Source organism: Callorhinus ursinus, unplaced genomic scaffold, assembly GCF_003265705.2.
Source record: "Callorhinus ursinus isolate GAN/ISIS: 27379988/994484 unplaced genomic scaffold, GSC_fseal_2.0 scaffold38, whole genome shotgun sequence".
Lineage (NCBI taxonomy): Eukaryota > Metazoa > Chordata > Mammalia > Carnivora > Otariidae > Callorhinus > Callorhinus ursinus.
Window position 1 is genome coordinate 4716222 of NW_027397100.1, and position 23716 is coordinate 4739937.

The window sequence follows — 23716 nt, forward strand, 5'->3', positions numbered from 1 at the left end:
CCCCCAACCACTCCAGTAACACTCAGTTTGTTTCCTGAGATTAAGAACTCCTCATATCAGTGAGGTCATGTGATACATGTCTTTCTCTGATTGACTTATTTCACTCAGCATAACACCCTCCAGTTCCATCCACGTCGTTGCAAATGGCAAGATCTCATTCCTTTTGATGGCTGCATAATATTCCATTGTGTATATATACCACATCTTCTTTATCCATTCATCTGTCGATGGGCATCTTGGCTCTTTCCACAGTTTGGCTATTGTGGACATTGCTGCTATAAACATTGGGGTACATGTACCCCTTCGGGTCCCTACATTTGTATCTTTGGGGTAAATACCCAGTAGTGCAATTGCTGGATCGAACGGTAGCTCTAATTTCAACTGTTTGAGAAACCTCCATACTGTTTTCCAGAGGGGTTGCACCAGCTTGCATTCCCACCAACAGTGTAGGAGGGTTCCCCTTTCTCCACATCCCCGCCAACATCTGTCGTTCCCTGACTTGTTAATTTTCTGGCTAGGCCAGATTCTTGGGCACACTTTTTTCCATTTGTAAAAATGCCCTGGGAAGACTGAATGACAAAAATATTATAGAGATACATGACCTCAAAATTAGGTCTTTGACCTTAAGCTTTCTGATCTCAAGTGAAAACCTGGTTAACACCAATTTTTTGGATTTCAAGGGGAAACATCACCACTATTTTCCCCATGGGCTAAAACTTAGGCTCTTAAGAGGAAAACACCCAAGACCCAGGTAGATTAGCCGGCCAGGGGGGAAGAGGAAAGCTATCCAGTAGAATCAAATTAGACATCTTCAACGTAAAGAGAGACAATATTTCCAAATGATTGATATGTGTGTGTGATTAATACACATACACACACAGACATACCCGTATGTACACAGGCAAACACATATATACACAGACATACCTGCATATACATTTTAATGATACTGCTTTTAGAAAGACAGGAGAAAAATTCAATTGGCAGTATACTCAATTATTAAGAAATTTTGCGTTTGTTTGAGTCACTGAATATTTTAGGACTCTATCTGTGCATCTGGTGTCCTCAGGCTACAGCCACAAACACGCCCTGGGGATTCTTTTTAATGCCCTGGAATGTATCACATACCTTTTAAAATGTCCTGTGGAACCGCTGGGATGAGATTTGAGGGGGAAAAATGTAAGTAATGCTTACACTAGAGATGTAGAAATTGCTTCTGAAATCACCCTGATGTATGTAAAATTGAATCTATTTTCGTGGCATTAGGGAATTGACTGCCTGGCTCCTGCATCAGTTTTAGGAGGCCCTGAGATGATTTGCAAATGTCGAGGAAGCACTGAGAAAGGCAGAGCCCAAGAATACATGTCTCATCAGAAAAGATTACAGAAGAATGGGCCCTGAGCAATTATTTCATTATTGAACAGGTGGGCTCTTGCCTAATTTAAACTCCGCATCTCCCTGCATACATTGATTTCTGGGGCTTTCTATTCCAAATGACTGCTACATTGTGCAGCAGCGGTTCAGACAAGCCTCTGGATTTTGTATGGGAACAATGACCTCTGGGCTGCAAGGGTGATAGGGCTCTGTCAGCGCTGGGCCTGGCTTTGCTGCAGCATTCTTGAGTGTACATCACATTTCAAGGACAAACAATGTGCGTTGTCTTTGGTTTGAAGAAATGCTGGCTTTTATTAAGTAATCTCATTTTGATCTTCTTGCCCTGTGTACCTGATTGTTATTTTTTTTTTCTGAGATCTTTCACCCACTGGGATAATTTTCTGTGTCTTCCTTCCGATGGTGTCTTTTTATATCCATGCTTACATTGTCTTCTTTATCTTTTGTTCATAGTGTCATTGTCTCTGTGTTCATTTTCAGTCCAAATCAAAGTGCTTCAAAACAAATCCCTGTTGAATTTCTGTGATAGTGATGCTGGCGGGCCAGGTCCAAGGACCCAGAGGGGTTCCCGCAGGAGCAGCCAAGAGGTCCCGGCTGTGCACAGGCTAGAAACCAAACACAAGCCAGCAGGAGGTGAAAGCAGAGTTTATCGAAGGTATAAAGAGAGTGAAGGTACAGAGTGTCTGGGAGACTCAGAAAGGAAAGGAGGGAGTCTGGTCTTTTTTGGGGTCTGGGGGGTCTGGCATATGATGAAGATGGTGGCCTGGCGTATGTGTCCACTCAGGCCTCTAGGAACCGATTAGAGCAAAGATAAGAGCCTAGCTGTTACTCCTTGGAACCCGGGGGTCCTGGCCTCAAGCAGCCTAACGCCGGGGGTGTGGAATAGACATGTGGTGGCTTCATGCGGTCATTCTCACCTGGTCCTTCCTTAGATGTTATCTATTCTAAGGAAATCACTAACCCCTTGTCCCTTACAAGGAGGACATACACTGTTTGCATTCTGAGGCATGTATAAAGTAGTGTCTCACATATAACAAGTGCTTCTACTAAGTTTTTCATAGTTTACAAAAGTGCTTTTGCAAAATGCTGGAGCCAAAGATCCTTATTCGTGCACCATAAGATAGCTTGTAGGTTTTTTATTACTCCCATTCTACAGACAAGGAAACTGAAACTAAGATAGCTTGTAGGTTTTTTATTACTCCCATTCTACAGACAAGGAAACAAGGTGCACTTATTCGTGCACCATAAGATAGCTTGTAGGTTTATTACTCCCATTCTACAGACAAGGAAACAAGGTGCACTTATTCGTGCACCATAAGATAGCTTGTAGGTTTTTTATTACTCCCATTCTACAGACAAGGAAACTGAGTTCAGAGAGACTCCGTGCCCCAATCACAGAGGCATTTGCAGAGTCATATTAAGGATCCGTTTCTCCTGACATCAGTTTGATTCTATCCATCTAGCTCTGCAGAGAATTTGGGAACATATCCAATAAAAGTACTTACAGTAAAACAGTAATAAGAGAAATAAATAATCAAGATTGGGAACACATAAATGAAGACAAGATCAAGACCAGGTTGGATTAAAATGTAATTGCATTATATTAAAAAGTAATCTAAATATGCAGGCTGGTAACTTTCAAATTGCGATTTGTACTGAGCTTTCTAGTAGCAAAAGCCCAAAGGAAGGTAACTTTCATTGGCACCCCGTACATACTAGACCATATGCTTTGTATAAATCCCACCCTTAAGTCTCCTAGGAACCCTGTAAATTAGATATCATTCCCACTTCATAAATGAGGGAACTGAGTCTTAGAGAGCTGAAATAAATAAGCCCAACTTCGCACACACAAAGAGTGGGGATGGGATTAGAAGCCAAATAGGGTTATCTGACTGCAGAACCAGTATTCCTTGTCCTGGACCATGAATGGTAGCCGCTGACGGCTAGGAGAAAGGGGGAGCACCACTCTTCTCCCCATGGCCAGCCAGCTTTTCTCCCATGTGGGCAGAAGCTGCTACTGTAGCTGTGTCCCACATAGAGGCCCGGGGCTGGGCACTGACATGGAGCCAGTCAGATTCCCGCAAGGTGCCAGGCTCTGGGATAAGCACATTCAAATACACATCTTCATCTGTCCTCACAGAACCCTGTACAGTGGTATGTTTATTACCAAACCCATGTTACAGTTGAAAGTGGTGTTCTGAGATACTGAAAAAATCTTCCTTAAGTCACATGATGAATCGATAGTGAGGTCTAGACCCCAAACCGTCTTTGTCTTCCCTCCAACCTTTAGCTTTCTGCCCACCATAAGCCGAGGTGAAGGAGAGAAAGGAGATTAAGGGGAACTGACCTACCAGCTGGGAGGACAGCACCTCCTCTTGGTTCCTCTATCCACTTGAGAGCCTGCAGGGAGGCAGCTGCCCCAGGGGATGCTCTAACAGGCAGGATCTGTGGGAATCGTCCCATCGGAGCTTCCTAGGAGGTGGGACTGTAGATCAGATGGCCCCATCCTCGGGCGTTCCTGATCTGGACAAAGCCCTAGATTGATACAGAGAGAGAAGAGCAAGGGATGGCCCCGGGCACAGAGAGCTCGCAGCCCATGAGGGGAACAGGTGCTCCGACAACAAAGATTTTTGCAGAGCCCACCAGGGGCTGCAATAGCAGCCTGCCTGCAAAAAGAGCCACAGGACTCTTCCCTGGACTTTGTACCTCCAGTGCAACCAAAAATGTATCTGGTAGCGTCAGAGCTTGCTGTGGCCTCAGAGATGTTTGCTGCTGATAAGGAGGGGTGATCCTGAAACCTAATGGTCCTCCATGACCTTCAGCCCATAGACCTACTGAAAGGATGTCCTTGGGGATACATCAGGGAATGTCCAAGCTTGATACCCTGCACAATGGCTTGGCAGAGATGGGGCGGGCAGAAGGAAGCACCAGGCAGAATTTTCACCTGATTATTTTAGGAACATATTATGTAACTAAAGTGATTCAAATCAGGAATACAGATCATGACTTTAAATTATAATGGCTGAGGTTGCCTTAAACTCCTTAGGAAGAGTCCTTTACCCTGTCAGGAGGATATTGAGCCAGCTGGAGAAATGGGTCTCTGGGAAGATTGGTCTGGCTGTGACCCTCCCTTGAGATGCTATGCCCTTGATGATAAGTGATGTTAAGGATTGCTAATGATACCTTCACTCTGTTTGGCACCTGCTAGGGCAGTCATTTTGCTAGATGCTGAATTATCTCTTCTTCTCGAAGGACTGCAACCAGGGTAGGAATTACTATCCTGGTGTCATAAGGAATCCTAAATTCAATACATTAATACATTTCCACTGTCCTGTCTTTGCAGTACTCCAACTTGACCCTCCCTCCTTTTGCTTAAAACCCTTCAGTGGCTCCTTGTGGCTCCTGAGGGAAAGGCTAATGTCCTAAGCATGGACTCCTTGGTTCTCCATGACCGCCGACCAGTGTGTACCCTGACCGCTACCCAAACTCTCTGGGCCATCTGATACCCATTGAGTATTTGTTTGAATGTGTGAATCAGAGAACCAGTGATTGATCTAGAACTCAAATGAAGATCTTCTAGCTCTAAGCCCATATCTGGTTCCAATTCCTCTGGTAGTGAACTCTCTCTCCTTTTAAGCTGCCTTCGCTGTATGTAACTTCCATCCATTTAATTCCTGTTTTTTTTTTTTTTTTGTGCCCAAGAATGTATTGGCCAGCAACCATATGCTAGCCCTTGTCTGCCCTCTGATCTCACATAAGGTAGTGAAGTCAGTCTTTCTCTTCCTGCAGTACCCACCTCCCACCCCATGCTGTCGGACTGCGGCCATGTGTGTGCCCTGCAGGTCCTCCCCTCGGGCTGAGCAGCCCACATCAGCCATCAGCCTCCTTTGGGATACCTTTCTGTTTTCCGGTCTGCTCAAAATCTCAGTTGGCACCTCTGTCTCCATTTGGTCCGTGTCCATGGAGTGCATGGATCTCCAAGATGAATGTGATTCTCTGCATTAGGTTCAATTACTGGAAGTTTAGAGAGCCTCCATCACCCTCACTCTGGATTCCAATTCTGGGTTCAGAATACACTGCTCACATTTGAGTGAACCTCCATATGTCCATCACATATCTACCTAATGCAGAGCTCATGGCTTCCAACTAAGGTTGCCTCATTCAGCCCAAGTAAATATGATTTTGGGGGGCCCAGACAAAGGACTTTATATTTCCTCTGTGCCATATCTTCTCATTAGATTTGACCCTGTTATCCCAGCCTACTAAGGTATTTTTTATTTCTGGTTGTGTCAGCCAGTGAGCTCATTTAATCCTCCCAGTTTGGAACCTCAAAATGCACTAATTATTAGATTATTATTATTCCTAATACCAGCTATCATCTATTGATCATTAATTATGTGCCTGTTTCCAGCTGAGTGTTTTATGTGCATTATCTTGTTGGGAAGATAAAATAAGTGTTATGATTGTCCCTGATGATTTACAAGTGAGGAAACTGAGGTTTAAACAGTAGGAATTTGCCTAAGGCTTATAGCTTTATGTAGCAGAGCTGGAACTGAAACCAGGATCTGACATGCCTACAGCCAAGACCAAGCCACTAAATCACAGGTGTTACTTTTCCCATTTTATAAAGAAAGAAACTGAAGTCCACAGATACTGGGTACTGAGTCATTATGTGGTTCTCAGAATGTGGTCCCCAAATGAGAAGCATCAGCATCACATGGGAACTCTTTGGAAGCAACTTCTTTGGCCCCCCCCCCCGAGACATACTGAACCCAAAACTCTGGGGGTGGGGCTCAGCCATCACTGTTTTTAACAAGGCTTACAGGTGATGCTGATGCACACTCGAGTTTGAGTCACTGGCTCCAGGTAAAGCCTGGGACTGTCAGACTCCAAAGGCCTTGTTCTTTATGTACCAAGTTGTCTCTGATAATGGTAGAGTTACAGCACACTGGGGGAGACAGGCTAACTCCCCATTTCTCAGGGTGGAGGCACCAAGAAAGCATTGCTACTTGGAGGTACTGGGCCTTAAGATTGCTAAAACCCATTTATAGCTGTGACCCATTTATAGGCATTCTTTCCCAACAGTCTCTGGAGCTTTCTCTCCTTTTGTCTGAATAGCAAACCACCTAAGAGTCAGAATGGAAGGAGTGGAAATTTACAAGGAAAAGCAATCATGAGTCACACAGTGAAACCAAGAGCTCAATGGAACATCATGAAGAGAAATAAAAAAAAAATGCACGAAATTGTTTGCAAGGACAATTATATTTTCTGGTTGCTCCAAGATTAAATTGAATCTAGGAGAAGAATTGAATGTTACAAGCTTGCCACCTCCAGTTTTACTGAATATTTTACAGGGATTATTGAATATTTTGTAATCATCCACTTGGCTGACAGGTTAAAGGACACACTTATTTAATTCCTGGCAACCCAAAGTTGAATGGAATTATTTATTCCCTGGAAGTGCAAAATGGAAATTTAAGTGGCCTTGAAAAAGTAGACAAACTGTGTATCACAAACACCAAGTTAAACTAACACAAGTTTCAGAGAAGAATATTAAACTCAAAAAGGGACATAATAGACAATCAGAACTAAAAATTACCTTAGACACCATCTGATCCAACCTCCCCATCTTAAACATGAAGTATTGAGTCCCGGAGAGTTTCCTCAGGGTCACTCATTGAGTCACCAGCAAAAGAAACTGGGCTAGAATTGGGGGCTGTGACCACTCTAGTTTATGTCCCACGGTCTCCTTTGGATGAATGAAATGTGGTCAATAATGGTTTGTCTTCTGTAGACTCCCCAATCCAATTTCTGCACAAACAGAATCTTCTCAAATAGAATTATGCTTTTCATCTCCTGATTATGGGAACTCAGGTGTTCCTTTAAATATTCATTGAATCCCAACTGTATGCCAAGTGATGTAGGGGTTGTAAGAATAAATAAGGCATGGTCTCTGCCCTCAAGGATATTATTGTCCTCCAAGAGGAGACTTATACATGGATTAGTTTCAATAAATGTGATAAGTGATAGAGAAAAGATGTATATAGTGACCTAGGAACACTCATCATAGGCTTAACAAGTGATTGATTCTGCCTTAGACAATACTATGTGAGAGAATGGATTTTGACTTGAGGGAGATGGAAGGGGAAGATTGTGCCTGGTAGAGGGGACAAAGGCTTGGAAAAGGATCATGGTGGGCTCAGAAAAGGGGGCTTAGAGTACAGAGTGTCCTGTGTTGAGGGCATATGGCTGGAACAGTAGCTGGAACCTGCCTGAGAAGAATCTTAAATTTGTAGCCTACTTCAATTCACTTTACAGGAAGGGCAACCTGTTTGGAAATTAGAGTGATCCCAGTGTTAGGCGTCTTTGCATGTTGTTGAAAGCTGGCCCGATATTCTCTTTGATTTGTATAGATTCAGCTTCCCATTGTAGATAAGTAGGAACAGCATTTTATCAGCTATGGACCTTTACTTTCATTGTGAGCTGGCCCAGCTGTTCCTTCTCAAAGAGGCTTCAGTAAAGCTACAAAGCTAAATTTGCTTTGGGCAATTTATGCTAGTCCACTACATCTTGAGAAGAAAATAGATTGTTCTCTGTATCTCATAGGTAGTCCTGAATTACAAGAGGGCACTTAGAAAGTGCTTGTTAAAGTAATCAGGGATAAAGAAGTGAAGTTGAAAATGTAAATATATAGTTGCTAGGTAGCAGAATAAACCAAGCTTAGAGACCAGGTTTTTTGTTTTGTTTTCCCTCAGCTCGGTGCTACAGCCTTGGTGAGTTGAAAGCATAAATAATAATTCTCCTAGCTAACATTTCATGTGTAATTACTGGACAAAGCACTTTACATGCCTCATTTCATATTCTTAACAACTCTATGAGGCAGATTAGGGACACTGAGGCTCAGAGAATTTAAGTAACTTACTCAAGGGCACCCAGCTACCAAGAGGTCAAATCTGGGTTTGAACCTGGGTTTATATGATTAACCTATCAGCACCTCATCTTTCTTGAAACACTTTCTTTGCTTGACTTTTCCTTTTCCGGTATTCCTCCTTCCTCCTCAGCCATTTCTTCTCCTTCTTTGTTATCCATTCCTCCTCTTTTTCCTAACTTCTAACCATTGAAGCATCCCAGAGCTTAGTCCAGAATCTTCTCTTTTCTGCTCATATTCAGCCTAAGTGGGTGGTGATGACATTAAATGAGATCATGAGCACGGGAAGAGGCCAGATTTGGAGCAGAAGAGGGGGAGTTTACATCTAGTCGGGTTAGGCTGGAGGGTGCTGTTGAGTCATTGAAGGGATGTCATGTAGGCAGCTGGATCTGTGGGCCTGTAGTTCAGCAGAGGGGTGCAGCCTAGAGATAAAAATATTTGCTACATTGTGTACATAAGGTGATTGAAGACTTTGCCATGAATAAGGAAACTGAGGCCCATTGAGATGAAACACATTGCCTTGGGTCACTTAGCAAGTTAATGGAAGAGCCAGAATGCTGAACCAGGATTTATATATTAGGAGTGCCCATAGAAAAGTAGTCACAACTGAGGGCAAAACACGGGACTCTAAAAGGGACTGTGTGAATAGGATCCAAATGCAGAACCTTCTGGTCATCCACCTGGACTCTGAGATGGAACTCAGAGTGTGTGAAGAAGTTAATGGATTAAGTGGCCTCATGGCTATCTACTCAGCCTGAATTATGATAGAGTCTCAATATTCAAAGCAGAATTTTTTGATTCAAAGTAGAAATTCAAAGAACCTGAAGTCTGATTTATGTTAGTGGGTTGGGAGTGGATTATATATCTTGGGAAGTTGATGAAGGTCTAGTCATAGGGTTGGATCCATCACACAGTTCAAGGAGCCCACCTAAAATTTTTTGCTCACAGAGATGGGCAGCAGGTATGAAGTATAGACAGGAAGTAGAGTTTTGGAAAGGGAACATCTTTAAGAAGTAGCATTTGAGGAAGTAGAAGAAAAGATCAGAGGGCCAAGGACAGGCAAAATCTGTCTGTCCCCATCATAATCCTCATCATTCTCTGAATGGTGCTCTACGTATTTCTGGAGGACGGTATCATTGAGATGCTCCTGACTCAACTGAGAGAACTACCCACACCACATCTAATACATCTGTCACCCATACCTACGTCTAGAGTGTACAGATTTCAAGTGAGGAGATTCCCCCAACCAGAATACAAGGTGTTGGTGACATTAACAAGAAAAAGGCAGTTCTTCCCTTAAAAAGCCCATAGGGAAGGCAGACAACAGTGATCTGGCATGATTCCTCTGGTAGAGATATGTGTGGGAAGCTGCAAGGAGAGTGGTGTCTGGTGAGGGGAAGCCATCCTGGCCCATTATCCATGTGCTTCATCTCTCTTCAAGTGTGCTCGCTTCGGCAGCACATATACTAAAATTGGAACCATCTCTCTTCAAGTGATTTACTTTTCACCTCACCAACCATGCAAGTTGACTTCCTAATTATGTGGAGGCTGGAAATGAAAATAAGGTTTCAGTTCCTTAGCACCAAAGCAAGAGGAGATGCATTCGATGTAACAATAAGGATACATTCATCATAGATACAGTGCACTCATCTCAACGTGTTCCTTTCCCTTACCTTCAACAACCAGTTCTACACCACATTTTGATTATTCTAAGTCTTCCATATAGCTAGAACCCATCCACACCCACCCCCTCCATCTTTGTCTGAGTTACCACCATCTCTTACCTCAGTAAGATCCACAGCCCCTAAATAATCATCAGATTCATCCTTGTCATTCTCTAGTCCATATTCTTAACAACTAAGCAAATGCAAATTGGAACATGCTGCCTCATCCTTCCCTGGCTTAAAACAATTCTGTAGCTTCCAATTATTCTTAAGCTACAAACCAAAGTCTTCATCCTTACCTTACATACAGGTCTTGCACTGTCCACCTCTCCCAAGCTCTTGCATATCACTGCCTCCTTCTCTGTGAGCTCCAGTTATATTACCTTCCTCTCTCGGTGGTTCACCTTTTCTATACTCCTTCTACCACAGGGCCTTTGTCCATACGATTGCTCTGTCTCATGCAGGGTGCACAAACTGTAGCCCATAGGCCACATGCAGCCCAATCTCTGTTTTGGTAAATAAAGCTTTATTGGAACACACCTATGCTTATTTGTTTACAAACTGTCTATATATAGCTGCCTTTGTGCTATATCAATAGAGTTTAGTGATGGCCGCAGAGACCATCTAGCCCACAAAGCCTAAATTATTTACTCTCTAGCACTTAACAGAAATGTTTTCAAAACTCCTCATCTGGCTATACCCATAGTCTTTTCCTAACTGACTCCTTTAAATCTCAGCTCACAGATTTCTTCCATTCCTAACCCTTTTCTCCCCAGACCAGATTGGATTCCTTTGTTAGGTGCTTCAAAGAATTTTGTTCCCCTTTTGTTTCTCAGCACTGACTTCATCTTCCAAATGTGTTTGTTTAAGGTCCTACCCTTGTGGTGTGTGGCACAGAACTGATACCCAAAAATGCTTATTTAGTTGAATGGATAAATGAGTTGTTGGATGTTAGACAGACGGGACTCAGACAAAGCAATCCTATATACTAAGTCAGAATAAGAAGGAATATTTAGAGAGCTTGGTACAGCTGACACTATACACTATTGTCCTGTTTTCTGCATCCAGAATTGAGTATATGCAGACAAAGGAATCAAAGAATGTTTTTTTGCCAGTCAATTGATATCCAGATCTTACCATGTCTCCCACCCCCTGTGACCAATCCCTAGTCTGCCAACACCAAAGGAATTTTACAAGTCCCTTTTCATGGTTCCTGCAAAAGTGGGAACTGCTACTCAAAATATCCTCAAGTGGTCAACTATTGGCTGGTCTGGGAATGTGATACAATCATTCCTCCAGTTCTAGGAAAAAGAAAAACAGTTGGTAGTCTTCAGACCACACACAAATAAGGGCAAAACTCAGATGGATTGCTTTCTGGCTCTGCCAGCAGAAGAAGCAAAAAAAAAAAAAAAAAAACAATAGTAAATATAGGAAGCAGATGTAGCAGCTCATTGTGGTTCTCCACTGCTGGATGGCCTCACAAGTAGCCATGGGAACATCACTTGTCTGGGAAGGTACTGGGAGACAATGGGCACCTATTACATGGATCCAATTTCTATGGTCATAGAGAGGTGGCTTCTTTTCACCCCTTATTCTGGGAGCTGAGCTCTTTCTTTAGTTATCGCAACTCACTTACTAGATAAAAAGAAGGGTTTTGGGTCATGTTGGTTTACTAGGTGAGAAGAAGCCAAAGTGAGTTGATAGAATATCAGTAGGAAATGGAACTAGGCTTCCCAGGCTGTATCAACATATCAAGGAAAACATGGAGGAGTTGAATTTTAAAGGATGAGTGGTATGAGTTTGTCAAGACAGAAAGGGAGAAATGTGTCATTGTTCTTTGGTTTCTTATAACATGCCACGTCAACATTTAATGGCTTAAATCAACATTGTATTTTGCTTGAAATTCTGTGGGCCAGGAGTTTGGGCAAGGCATAGCAGGGATATCTTGTGTCTGTGTGAAAATGAGGAGACAGCTAGAATGACTTTAATGGCTGGAAATGACTGGGACAGTTATCTGAGGTCCATATGTCTGGGGCCTCAGTTTTTCCTTAAGTGGCATCTGCTAGGGATGGAATGCCCAAATAGTTCTTCTATTTGCACATCTGACCCCTGGGTTGAAATGACTAGAACATCTGGCACTAGCTGGTATTGCTCTGTCCCTGTGCATCTAACTTAGGCTCCCTTCTAGCATGGCAGACTTAAGGCAATCAGACTTCTTGCATGATGGTTGAGTGAATGTTCCCCCAGAGTGAATGTTCCAAGAAAGCCAGGAGGAATGCCAGTCTCTTAAAAACTAGGCATCACTTCTGCTGGCCAGAACTGGCTAACATCACTTCTGTGGCTTATCATTATTAAAACCAGTTACCAGCCAGCCTAAGAGTAGAGAAACAGACTCCATCTCTCAATCAGGGAGATGGCATATGCCTACAGGAAGGGCAAGAATCAGTGGTAGTCATCTTGGAGATAAACCACCTCACTGTTCTAAAAGAAGAGAGTACATGTACAAGGGCACAGAGGTGTGAGAAAGCCTACTTAGCTAATATAATCAAGAATAAATAGGAATATTTTCTAGATCTCCAGTTTCTACCTTGGTTAGGTTGATAACTCTTCCATTACTAGCACATGGTCTAGCAGCATCTCTGAAGATTTTCAGAATTTAGAAAGGGCTTTTTCTCTCTTGTGTAGCTCCCTGTAAATGTAAATGTATTCTCTAAAATACAGTGTCTAAAACACATCAGTAATGTTAACTTCTCCATAGGGCCTGAGAGAAAATGTGAAGAGTGGAGAGAGAACTTAGGGTCTTTGTCCAAGGTGCTGATTGTCCTTGAAGTCAAACCAACCCTGACCCTTTCTCAGGAAGTCCCTTCTTTTGGACTTGTAATTAGGAGTGTTCTGAACTTTTGGAGTGTTAGTTCCATGAGATTAAGTGGTAGGAGACTAACTTGGAAAGGTAATCAAGGACTATGTCTTAAAGGGCCTCAAAAACCTGCAAGTTGGGAATTTATTATGTTCTCAGCAAGGAGCTAACACAGATCTTAAGAAGTGGAGGGGCAGGGTTGAGTCTAATTTTGTAAAGATCATCCTAGCAACAATGAGGAGACTGTTATTGGAGTGGGAGTTATTAAGGCCAGCAAAAAGTAGGTATGGTCTCTGTGTATATCAGATTCAAGGAAAGTGACAGCACAAAATAGTGGTGCCCATGGAAATTTTATTTTACATACACATCCATACCCACACTCACACATATACATATACCTGATTACAGCATTAATAGTCACTACAACCCAACTAGTGTAACCAAATCTTTGTAATGAAGCAGGTGGTAAGAGTATCTACTCTATGACATTCTATTCTTGGGACTGTTGTTAAATCCAGAAGTATTGATTAGATCTCCCTCCTTGCTCCATATTTTATTGATCAGTCAATATTTTGGTGGTTTAGTGCCCTAAAATACTTAGACATGTTTGGTTTTTTTAAATGAGTATCCTTTTTCAGCTAATATCTCATTGGGTCAGTTCAGTTTTTCCATGGTGAAAACCCCTTTCATCTTCAGGGTCTTTGATCTAGGTAGGATGAAATTCCTTTAGATCTACAGATGTGACAGAGGCTCAGAAAGTAAGAGAGTCTTTCCAAAATAGCAGAGTCACTTCTGCTGCTGCTGCAGTGAAGACTTATGTGGTCCTCCACTGAGTCTTCAGCCAGCTGTGCTCTAGCAAATGCATGCACTTGCACATCTGTCCCTGGGCTCTCTCTCATCAATAACCCTTCTTATTTTGTCCCATCACTCTCCTTTCAAATTGATCATCAGCAGAGGCTTGCCTAATAATTCAGTATCATTATTATACTTTACTTATAAAATAGTTAATTGCCTAGCCTTGTTCTGCAATTAAAAGATGCAAATTTCACCATGTCACTGCCCAGCTAAAAGCCTGACACGGACTTCCCATTGTTCCCAGGATGAAGCTAAAATGCATCTCATGGCCTATGAGGTTAAGAATGATCTGATTCCTATCTATATCTTTGGTCTCATCTTTGCCCACTGTCTGGATTTCTCACTATAATCCAATTATATTGATTTTCTTCCTATGCTTTGAAAACACTATTTTCCAACATCATGACTTTCACAATTCTATTCCCTCTTCCCAGAATATTCTTGCTGTCATTCATTGTTTGGCCCCTATTTATCCTTCAGATCTATGATGAACTGTTAACTTTTGAGGGCTTCCCAATCACCTATCTAAACAGTGACCTTTTTTTTTTCTACTAGCACTGTGTTCTAGTTCTTCTCAGCATGTATCACAAGTATCATGTATGCAAATGTTTGTTCATTGAAGAGTTTTTTGGTTCAAATTTGCCTTCTTCACTAGTCTATAAGCTCCCAAGTGCAGAGACCACTCCTGTTTTTGGCTACCACTGTACCCCTGGAGACTAGTATAGGACTTGGCATATAATATATGCTTGATCAGTATTTGTTGAATGACTCACTATGTCAATTTTGTGATCAAGATGGATCACAGTGATTCACTTTTAACTATTCTGTAGTCGGCCAATTGTTCTTGTGTGTTACTGGAACAAAAACCTTTAAGCATGGAGGTGACTAAGATTACTCAGGTTTTGATCCCATGGTGGGGATGAGGAAACCAGAGGGGAGACCATTGCACTAGTCTGAGAAAGATATATGGGGTATACTTTGCAACTCCATTTCTTGGAAACTCTAATCTTGGTATCTTTGTCTTAATGATTAATTTAAAAGGCCTCATCACCAAATACTGGCTTCCTTGGACTCCCATCATTCAGTGCACGCCTGGAAAACAGAAGGAGCACTCTTCAGAACTACTGTGTGGCCCCTGCTGTCTCTCCCCTCACGACCTTCTCTTTCTCTTCCGGAGGGCTTTGTGCTTCTGATTTTTCTTTCCCTACCCCACGCACTGCTTACCCTTCTCCAACCTTATTTCCTTATGGATCATCCTAATGTCTGGGAAAATCAGGGAAGGATGTTCCTACTAGAGGCTCCCAAGATGCCTGATGTATTCAAGGAAAAGCAAGGAAACCAAGGCCCTGTTCCAGCTCAAGGGTCTAGAGAACAAGGTTTTAATGATGAAAAGCCTGCACTGTTCTTTGTTGTATAGGATTTGAAAATCCAAATGAGTGGAGCCCAAGGGAAGCATGGACTTCTCTGAATCTAAATCCTTCCAGAAGGCATCATTGTAAATGGGATTAACCCAAGATGCTTCTAAAGGACAACACATACCATTATACCTATGAGGACTGAGTCCTACTGCCATGCTAGCCTTCTGAAGCTTTGAGCAAGCTTTTTAACCTTCAGCTTCCTTGTCCATGATAAAACATACACATTGATAGAAATCTCTCCTGAAGCCGCTGCTCCCAGGGTCTCTCCTTGGTGCTGATTCCGAACTTAGCCCAGTAAGGTCTAGCATTGAATCCTGCCTCTGCTTACCCAATGCTGGGTTGTGCTATGACTCCAGTGTGACTATACTAGACTATTCCAAGTTCTCATTTAGGCTTCTCACCCATTCTATATCCATAGTGATTTCCCTGCCCCCACCCCCTAATCTAGTACATCTACCCCATTCACACTTATTCACTTGGTCCCTGCTTGGCAAGGAGCCCAGTGTAATGCTGTTAGGGATGTTAGCTGGTACAGTCATTTCTGTCATTGTTTTCTAAAAGCATGGTTGCCTTTTTGACTGACCCTAGACATGGTGTTTAGTCACCATTCCAAGCCATTTATTTAGCATGAAATTTATTAGTTAGTCCATTGTTTAGCAAATTCATCACATTGCAATTTTTACTTAGCAGAATCACTTAATTAGTGTTTTATTACTGGAATTGACTGTCAATTATGTGGCTAATTCATTTACTTAGGGAATGAATTTTTTATCTGGGTAAAGCAATTCAAAGTGCACTGTTAACTCTTTAATGATTAAAGATTGTTGTCAGTGGCAATTCATGTTGTAAGGAAAATTAAACCATTTATTTCTCTTGAAGTATCAGATGGTGGGAAAATCTTTGGAAGACTGTAGAGAGGGTAGTTTAGAGCCTTGCAAGAATTAAAGAACCTTCATTAACTGAGAGGCTCAGAATACTTGGCAAAGCTGAGTAAAATTAGCTGGAGAGTTTTCACTGGACTCCTTGAAATAAATTATTATACTCCTATACATATATATTGCTGTAATGTCTGTAAATCCCCTTTCATTTACATTATTTTGGGGGCTTTCACTCATTGTGGAGTGACACTGGAGTTTATGGTTGGCAGCCTCTGTGATAGCCCCAGTGACTCTTGCCTCCTGTTACACATTCATGCAAAAATCCCTTCCCTTGAATGCAGGCTGGGTCTAGTGACTGGCTGGTAATGATAGAATATGACAAAGTATTAGGATATAACTTTCAATATTAGGTTATAAAAAGACTGTGGCTTCCATTTGGTTGTTTTCTCTCACTCTTGCATTAACCTGCTCTGTGGGAAGCCAGCTGCCATGTTGGGGGTTGTGCTTAGGAAGAGATCCACTGGGCAAGGAACTCAGGGAGGTCTCCAGCCAACAGCCTGCAGAGAACTGAGGCCCTTACTCCAATATCCGATGAGAAAATTCAGTCTTCCAACAATCACATGAGTGAACTTGGAATTGGATTCCTCCCCATTGAGTCTTCAGATGCAACCATAGTCACAGCAGACAGCTTGAACGCCACCTCATGTAAGACCTTGAGCCAGAAGTACCTGTTAAAGCTGCACTCAGATTTCTGATCCATAGAAACTGTGAGGTAGTAGATCTTTGTTATTTTAAGTTGCTAAGTTTGGGGGTCATTTCTTATGTAGCAATAGAGACTACATGGCTTGACATGTGCGATGTTACGATAATTTACCAAAAGCCTTTTGGTTAATAAATAGTACAGCCAGCATTTAACCCCAGTTCTTCTGATGCATTACTACAGACAAAAAAAAGAAAAGAAAATGAATTACGGTGAAAACTTCTCATTGCAACTTTCAGGGGTCCTTAAAGCTTTACCATCCTATTCAGAGGCTGCTTTTCTAAAACAGTGATTCCCTTGTGACCCATACACCTTCATTACCATTAGAATATGCCACTGGGATTCTGGAGAAGCTGGCTTGTGGAATTGCTCTTCTTTACCATCTTTCCATCAGGAATTGAGTCAAAATTTCCTTTCGGGCCCCAAGTCATCACCCTGTTCCCCCATCATATGGTTATAACAGTAGTTCCCAAACATGACTGGCCCAAACTAAAGCTCCTGAATTCTTAGGTCCAGAGTGTGAAGTAAGAGATCTCTATTTCATATGCTCCCCGAGTGACTCTTGTAGAGCAGCAAGATTGGGATCCACTGTATTAAACTAAGTAGGTTGCCATTTCAGGGATCAACTTCAGTAATTCAGCAGCTGAGGCCTGCTAGGCTAAACTGTGATGTGCTTTATTAGTTCACAACACTACCTATGCATTGCTTAGTTCACACATTTGATACACATTGCTTTGTTAGCTCTTATGAGAGAAATGTTGGATATCTGTTCTTTCAGAGCAAAAGCCATCAGCTCTGGTTGCTTGAAATTTGTTGTTTGGTAGGTTTTGAACAGTACTAAGCTGTAGTACCTCATCCATTCACTAAGAGCAGAAGGGATAGTGTTGGCCCTTTTTCTTGTAAAGGTTTATTTATTTTAGAGAGAAAAAGAGAGTGCACTCGCTCTCTGTGAGTTGGGGGTGGGGAGCAGAGAGAGAGAATCTCAAGCAGATTCCATGCTGAGTGAGGAGCCCAACATGGGGCTTGATCCCAGGATCCTGAGATCATGACCAGAGCTGAAATCAAGAGTTGGCTGCCCAACAGACTGAGCCACCCAAGAGCCCCTGCTTTTCTTATGAGCAGCTCTAGGACTGTTAATACATAAATTGTATTTAACTGGAAATTCCCTTAGAGAGATCTTCTAATCCGTTGCTACTCAAAGTACAGGTCCATGGACCAGCAGAATCAGTATCACCTGGGAGCTCATTACAAATGCAGACTCAGGCCACGTTACAGGCCCTCTGAATCAGAATCTGCATTTTAAACTATCTCCAGATAATGTGCGTTAAATTTTGAGAAGCAACGGTCTAATCCAACTCCCTGATTTTAAAGTTAAGATCCAGGGGCGCCTGGGTGGCTCAGTCATTAAGGGTCTGCCTTCGGCTTAGGTCATGATCCCAGGGTCCTGGGATCGAGCCCCACATCGGGCTCCCTGCTCGGAGGGAAGCCTGCTTCTCCCTCTCCCGCTCCCCCTGCTTGTGTTCCCTCTCTCGCTGTGTCTCTCTCTGTCAAATAAATAAATGAAATCTTTTTAAAAAAAATAAATAAATAAAGTTAAGATCCACAAAAGTGGGGCACCTGGATAGCTCAGTCTGTTAAACGTCTGACTCTTGGTTTCAGCTCAGGTCATGATCTCAGGATCCTGGGATTGAGCCCCGTGTTGGTTCCATGCCCAGCACAGAATCTGCCTGGGATTTTCTCCCTCTCGCTCTCTCTCCCCCTCTTCCCTTTCCCGTGTGTGCACACGCATGCACTCTCTCTCTCAATGAATGAATGAATGAATGAATGAATGAATTCTTTAAAAAAAAAAAAGATCCACGAAGGTGAAAGTAATTGTACAAGACAATTTAGTGGCAAAACCAGGATGAAAACTCAGGTCTTGTAACACCAAAACTGTGCTATTCCCATTCTGTTAATGCGCTGTTGTCTTAGTGGTTTATTATATCCACAAACTGCTTAAGTATCCAGGGGCATAGTTTGAAACAGAGAAAGCAGACTGCTATCTACCCAGTACAATGGTAAACTCATTTCAAACAGCTGTTGCACATTTAAATTTTCTCCCAGACAAGTTTAGTCATTTCATTTTCTCTTTCTTACACATCAATGAAAGACAAAGTCACCTGTCAGCCTAAAGATTGTAAAACCTGCCAAAATTGAGTTTTTCTAGTTTAGCTAAGTATTACTCTGCAACTGTTTTGCATACCTTTGTCTTATTACGATTTTGATGAATGAGAGAGAAAATAAGACAAGCCATGTTTTCAGTGTCGGGCATTATTTAAGGTTTTTTTCTTCCCATCACACATATTCCTATGAGGATGGGGGGTCTTGGAGTGTAGCGATGCATACCCAACACAAAATGCTGGGCTGGCAATTTTTAGTATGAGCACAACTGTGGAGACACTGAGAAACTCCAGATCATGTCCAGTCCAACCTGGAGTTCTAGAGAAGCTGACAATCTTCACTATGAGAGAAGCACATTGGGTCTGGATATAACAAAAATCACCAGAAGCCTATCTGGGGAAGAAATGCATTTGGATAAATGTGGCTTCTTGCTGCCTACACCCATCAAGGCTGATGGAACTGAGGCAGGAAATGAAGATCTTGCTACTCTCACCATAGACGTAAAAAGGCATGAGAGATGAACCTTGAAAACAAGCATCTTATCTATCAGCAAAATGGAGGATGGATTTTAGAGAGGCAGGTATATTTACTAAACAAATATTTACTGAGCAACCACTAGATCTTAGAGATGCAGTGGTAAACAACAGAGATATGGCACCTGCCGTCATGGAGCTTACAGTCTAGAGAAGGATTCTAAATATTAAAATAAACAAATAAATAAATAATTTCACTATTGATTATTCGAACTATTAATCACTATTAATTATTGTAATTCGTGGAGATGACATCTGTGTTCAGGAAGATACATTGTGATTCATGACGGTGATATTGTTAGGATCTAACATGATACTCTCAGATAGGGAGAGGGACAGACAGAAATGTTTTCTTTGATATCTTCAAGCATTCAGAAAAGTTAATAGTTTGGTTTTTTTTTTTAGTAAACATCCATCTGCTACTCATCACCTAAATATTACTGTTAACATTTTACCACACTTACTTTATCACCTATTTCCCATCGATCCATCCCTCAATCCGTCTTGAATTTTTATGCGTTGCAAAGGAAATTTCAGGCATCAATACACTTCCCTTTCCCGAATACTACACTGTGCATATCAATAATGCAGCCTCCATGTTCTATTTTTTTTTCTTTTGAGGTAAAATTTGCATGTAAAGAAATACACACATCCTAAGCTTTCGATCCCATGAGTTCAACAATTCCATGTACTTGTGCAGCCCAAACCCCTAATAATATAAAGGCAGGCTAGGAAGACCTCTCATGCCCATTCCCAGTCAAACCCTGCCCCCACTCCACCCAGTAGGTGACCACAGACTGGATATTTTTCCCTACCATGATCAGTTTGTCTGTTCTAGAAGAGGAAGTGGTTTTTGTTTTTTTTTGTTTGTTTTTTGTTTGTCTTTTTGACAGTATATGGGACTTTATTAAACAAGATACAGATTCAGGGCAAATGAGAAGTGAAGTATAAAGGCAAAGTACTATCAGCGAATAATCTGAGCCAAAACAGCTCACGGTAAACACGAAGAGAATGCGGTAGGACTCCATGTGAATACAGATGATGCTAAATGGGAAAGCAAGAGAAAAGGGAGCACAAGGAGGAACGAAAAAGACGTAACAATTTGTGAGCCATCTCAAGCACTGAGAAAACTTCCTTCGACTGTAGGGTAGAGGCTGGGAACAATGAGTGCAGTCCTGTGCGGCCACGTGCACCAGTTAAGAACTGAAGCACTGGCTACAGGGAACCAGATCATGACAGTCAGAAGAGACACAGTCCATCAGAACCCAAGGGTTAGGTCAGCAGCCCCAGCGAGCTAGGACATGAACTGCCTGCAAGCTGTCTCCAGCTACAGAACCGTACATATACTTAACTCATTTACTAGTCAGTGAAGAGACACAGTTAAGTACACAAAAGCAAACCATTTACCACCTACTACATAACTTATTTTTTATTGAAAGTATCTTGCATTCATGATGGATGCTTTCTAGATTTTTAACGTTAAAGGTTAAATTATTTTTTACGTACAAGTAGTGTGAACTTTCCCCCACATGGGATCAATGATTATAAGATGACATAACCACATGGGTTGTCTTTTTTAATCGAAAAGCTAACAGACTCGCTAGTTATATTCCCCCCAAAATCACAAACTGAGTAGTAACTGAGTCTCTAGCCAACATATTCAAAGCTGAGGATTAAAAATGCAAAAACAAGTCCTTAGATCCAATTAAAGGAGCCCTGCTACATACAGGCTAATCAATACCAGTGGTACTCCTTGACTCCAGGAAGCTGGAAGACATCCTAATAACCCCACTCGAAACATTTACCTCAGGTAGCCTTTTTCCAGTTTCCAACTCATGAATAAAGAGAATATGTTGTTAATTCTATTTCAGAAAACTTTTTTCAACTTGTTTTATTTACAATGCCAACTTTTAAAAGGTCATTAAACTAAAGTTAACTAGACAATAAACTAGGCAGAAATCGCTTTACAAAGAGAGTTTTGGAAAGCCCAAAATGCCACCTTCTACAGAGAACCCACAGTTCAGGTTTATTTAGAGCAAAGAAAAAAGAAACTTTTGATCATACTAGCAGAAACTCAGCCATAAGTTTGGAATCTGTACTCAAACTACACATGCAAGGAGGACAATATTCTGCTTAAACAACTGATTTGCTGCTGCCATTTGTCTACTGTTTGTCTAATATTAACAATTATAAACAGAGCAGTGCAACTAGTATTTGGAACAATCCTTACAGTGTTACAGTGTCGGGCATAACATTTCACTTCTCTTCACACCACTGGTTTTCTTTGCGTACCTGGGCTTCCTCTTCTTCAGTAAGGTCATTTTTGATATTGAAGGTCTTGCGGATCTCCTCAGGAGTTTTCCCCTTGATCATATTGGCAACAGTCTTGCATGTAACATCAAGCAAACCTTTGATGTTTGCTAAGTAGTTCGCAGCCAAAATAAGTTCAAAAAGTGTTCCTTGGTCAACTTTCAGGAATTCTTGGTCCCAAACAGGGATATCATCTGTCCGCTTTTCTTTGTTCTCATCATCCTCGGGAGGTGGGGGGTCATCCTTGTGGTGGGTGCTCCACTGAATGACCTTTTTTAATATTGCTGTGTTAACATTTGGTAGAGGAACTGGGTCATCATCTCCTTCGTCATCCATTCCCAAATCTTCCAACATGGTCTTGATAGTCACAGACTGTTCGGCAATTTCAACATCAACCTCAGATATCTCTCCATAGGAACTCTGCAACTTAATTGAAGGCATGGTGCTCGGTCTCAGGCAGACTGCGGGCTGTAGGCTGACAAGAACAGAGCGGCCCCAGATAAGAGAAAAGAAAGGTGGAGAACAAGGCCACTACTCGAGGAAGTGGTACTTGAGCTGAGCTCTGAAGGATGAATGGGAGTCCCCTTGACCTTGGAAGGCTCAAGAAGGTTAACCATTCCAGGTTGGAATCATGTACAGGTTCTCAGGTGGACAAGAACTTGCCTGGCTGCAGTCTGGCAAGCACAGGGCAGTGGGACATAGATGAGGCAGATGAGAGAGGTGGAAACCTGGTAGGTCAGAGCCTTGAAGCCATACTAATGATCAGGAATATAGCTGAAGGGCAGTGGGCAGCCAGTAAATGGCTTCAGCAGGGAGGTGACATGCTCAACTTTGGACTTCTGAAAAATTATCATGCCTCACTGTAGAGAACAAAACATGGAGAAACAGGAGGGGATTCAGGGAGATGTGAAGACACTGTTTCAGATGTTATGGAGAAAGAGAGGGGTAGCATATATGAGGGCCCTGGCCATGTCCATCCCTTCTTCTGTTGTGCTGACCTCAGATGCATTGCACTTCTAACAATTATAAATCACAATGTTTAGTTTTCCCTTCCTATCTTCATTTTTCAGTGAAATCAGCCAGAAAGTTTTTATGGAAACTGTGGTTCAGAGAGGTTAAGTAACTTGCCCAGTCACACAGCCAGTAAGTGACGGAGTCAGCGTCCTCACTCGGGTGTATTTATGTCAAAGTTTATATAATTTTCATTACTCTTCTGTCTTCAAAGAATAATGGGAGTTTCTCAGCCTTTCTGATTAAAATCTTTCTTCCCTCATTATATTTGATTCCTCAACCACTCCACAATTTTCTAGGTGGAAGACTGCCACAGTTGCTAGCAATCCCAACCAACTGAGGTGTACTATGAGGATAAGTTCATCATCTGTAGCCCAGATTTTCCTTTAAGTGACGGTTTAGGGATGGGAGCAGGTGATCCAACATGGCTCTGCCAATACTCAGTTTTCTTTATTCTTATCTATGCTGGTTGTCACTCTTCCAAACATGGAAATGACCTGCAGGAGCCAACTGATGGTTCTCGTGCTTGCAGCTCAATCCCTCTGTGTATAACTTACATTCTTGCTATACAATCTCAATCTCTCCCTCTGCTCAAACTCCTCTCCAAAGCCACCCTGATGTCAGCGCTTTTCATGTTGGCAAGAATATCAAAACTATCCAACTCACTTTTCTTTCTTATTTCTACTTCAAGTAACTGACCAAACATGTTCTTCGAAATTAGTTTGAATATTCTATTTACATTATATGCAGAACCATATACAGAACTTCTTCCCGATAATATATTTTTTTAACTTTGTGAATTTTTATTGTTATGTTAACCACCATACATTACATCATTACTTTTTGATGTAGTGGTCCATGATTCACTGTTTGCGTATAACACCCAGTTCTCCATGCAGAACGTGCCCTCTTTAATACCCATCACCAGGCTAACCCATCCCCCCACGCCC

The 23716-nt window shown here is 42.0% G+C and overlaps 1 protein-coding gene and 1 pseudogene across 1 annotated transcript in view; one reads left to right on the forward strand and one right to left on the reverse strand.

Moving 5' to 3' along the window:
- The window catches only part of PTPRT (protein tyrosine phosphatase receptor type T), a 1128529-nt gene that overhangs the window by 986030 nt on the left and 118783 nt on the right, over positions 1 to 23716 (forward strand). The window lies entirely within an intron of this gene.
- On the reverse strand, positions 21665 to 22284 carry LOC112827123 (S-phase kinase-associated protein 1 pseudogene; annotated as a pseudogene).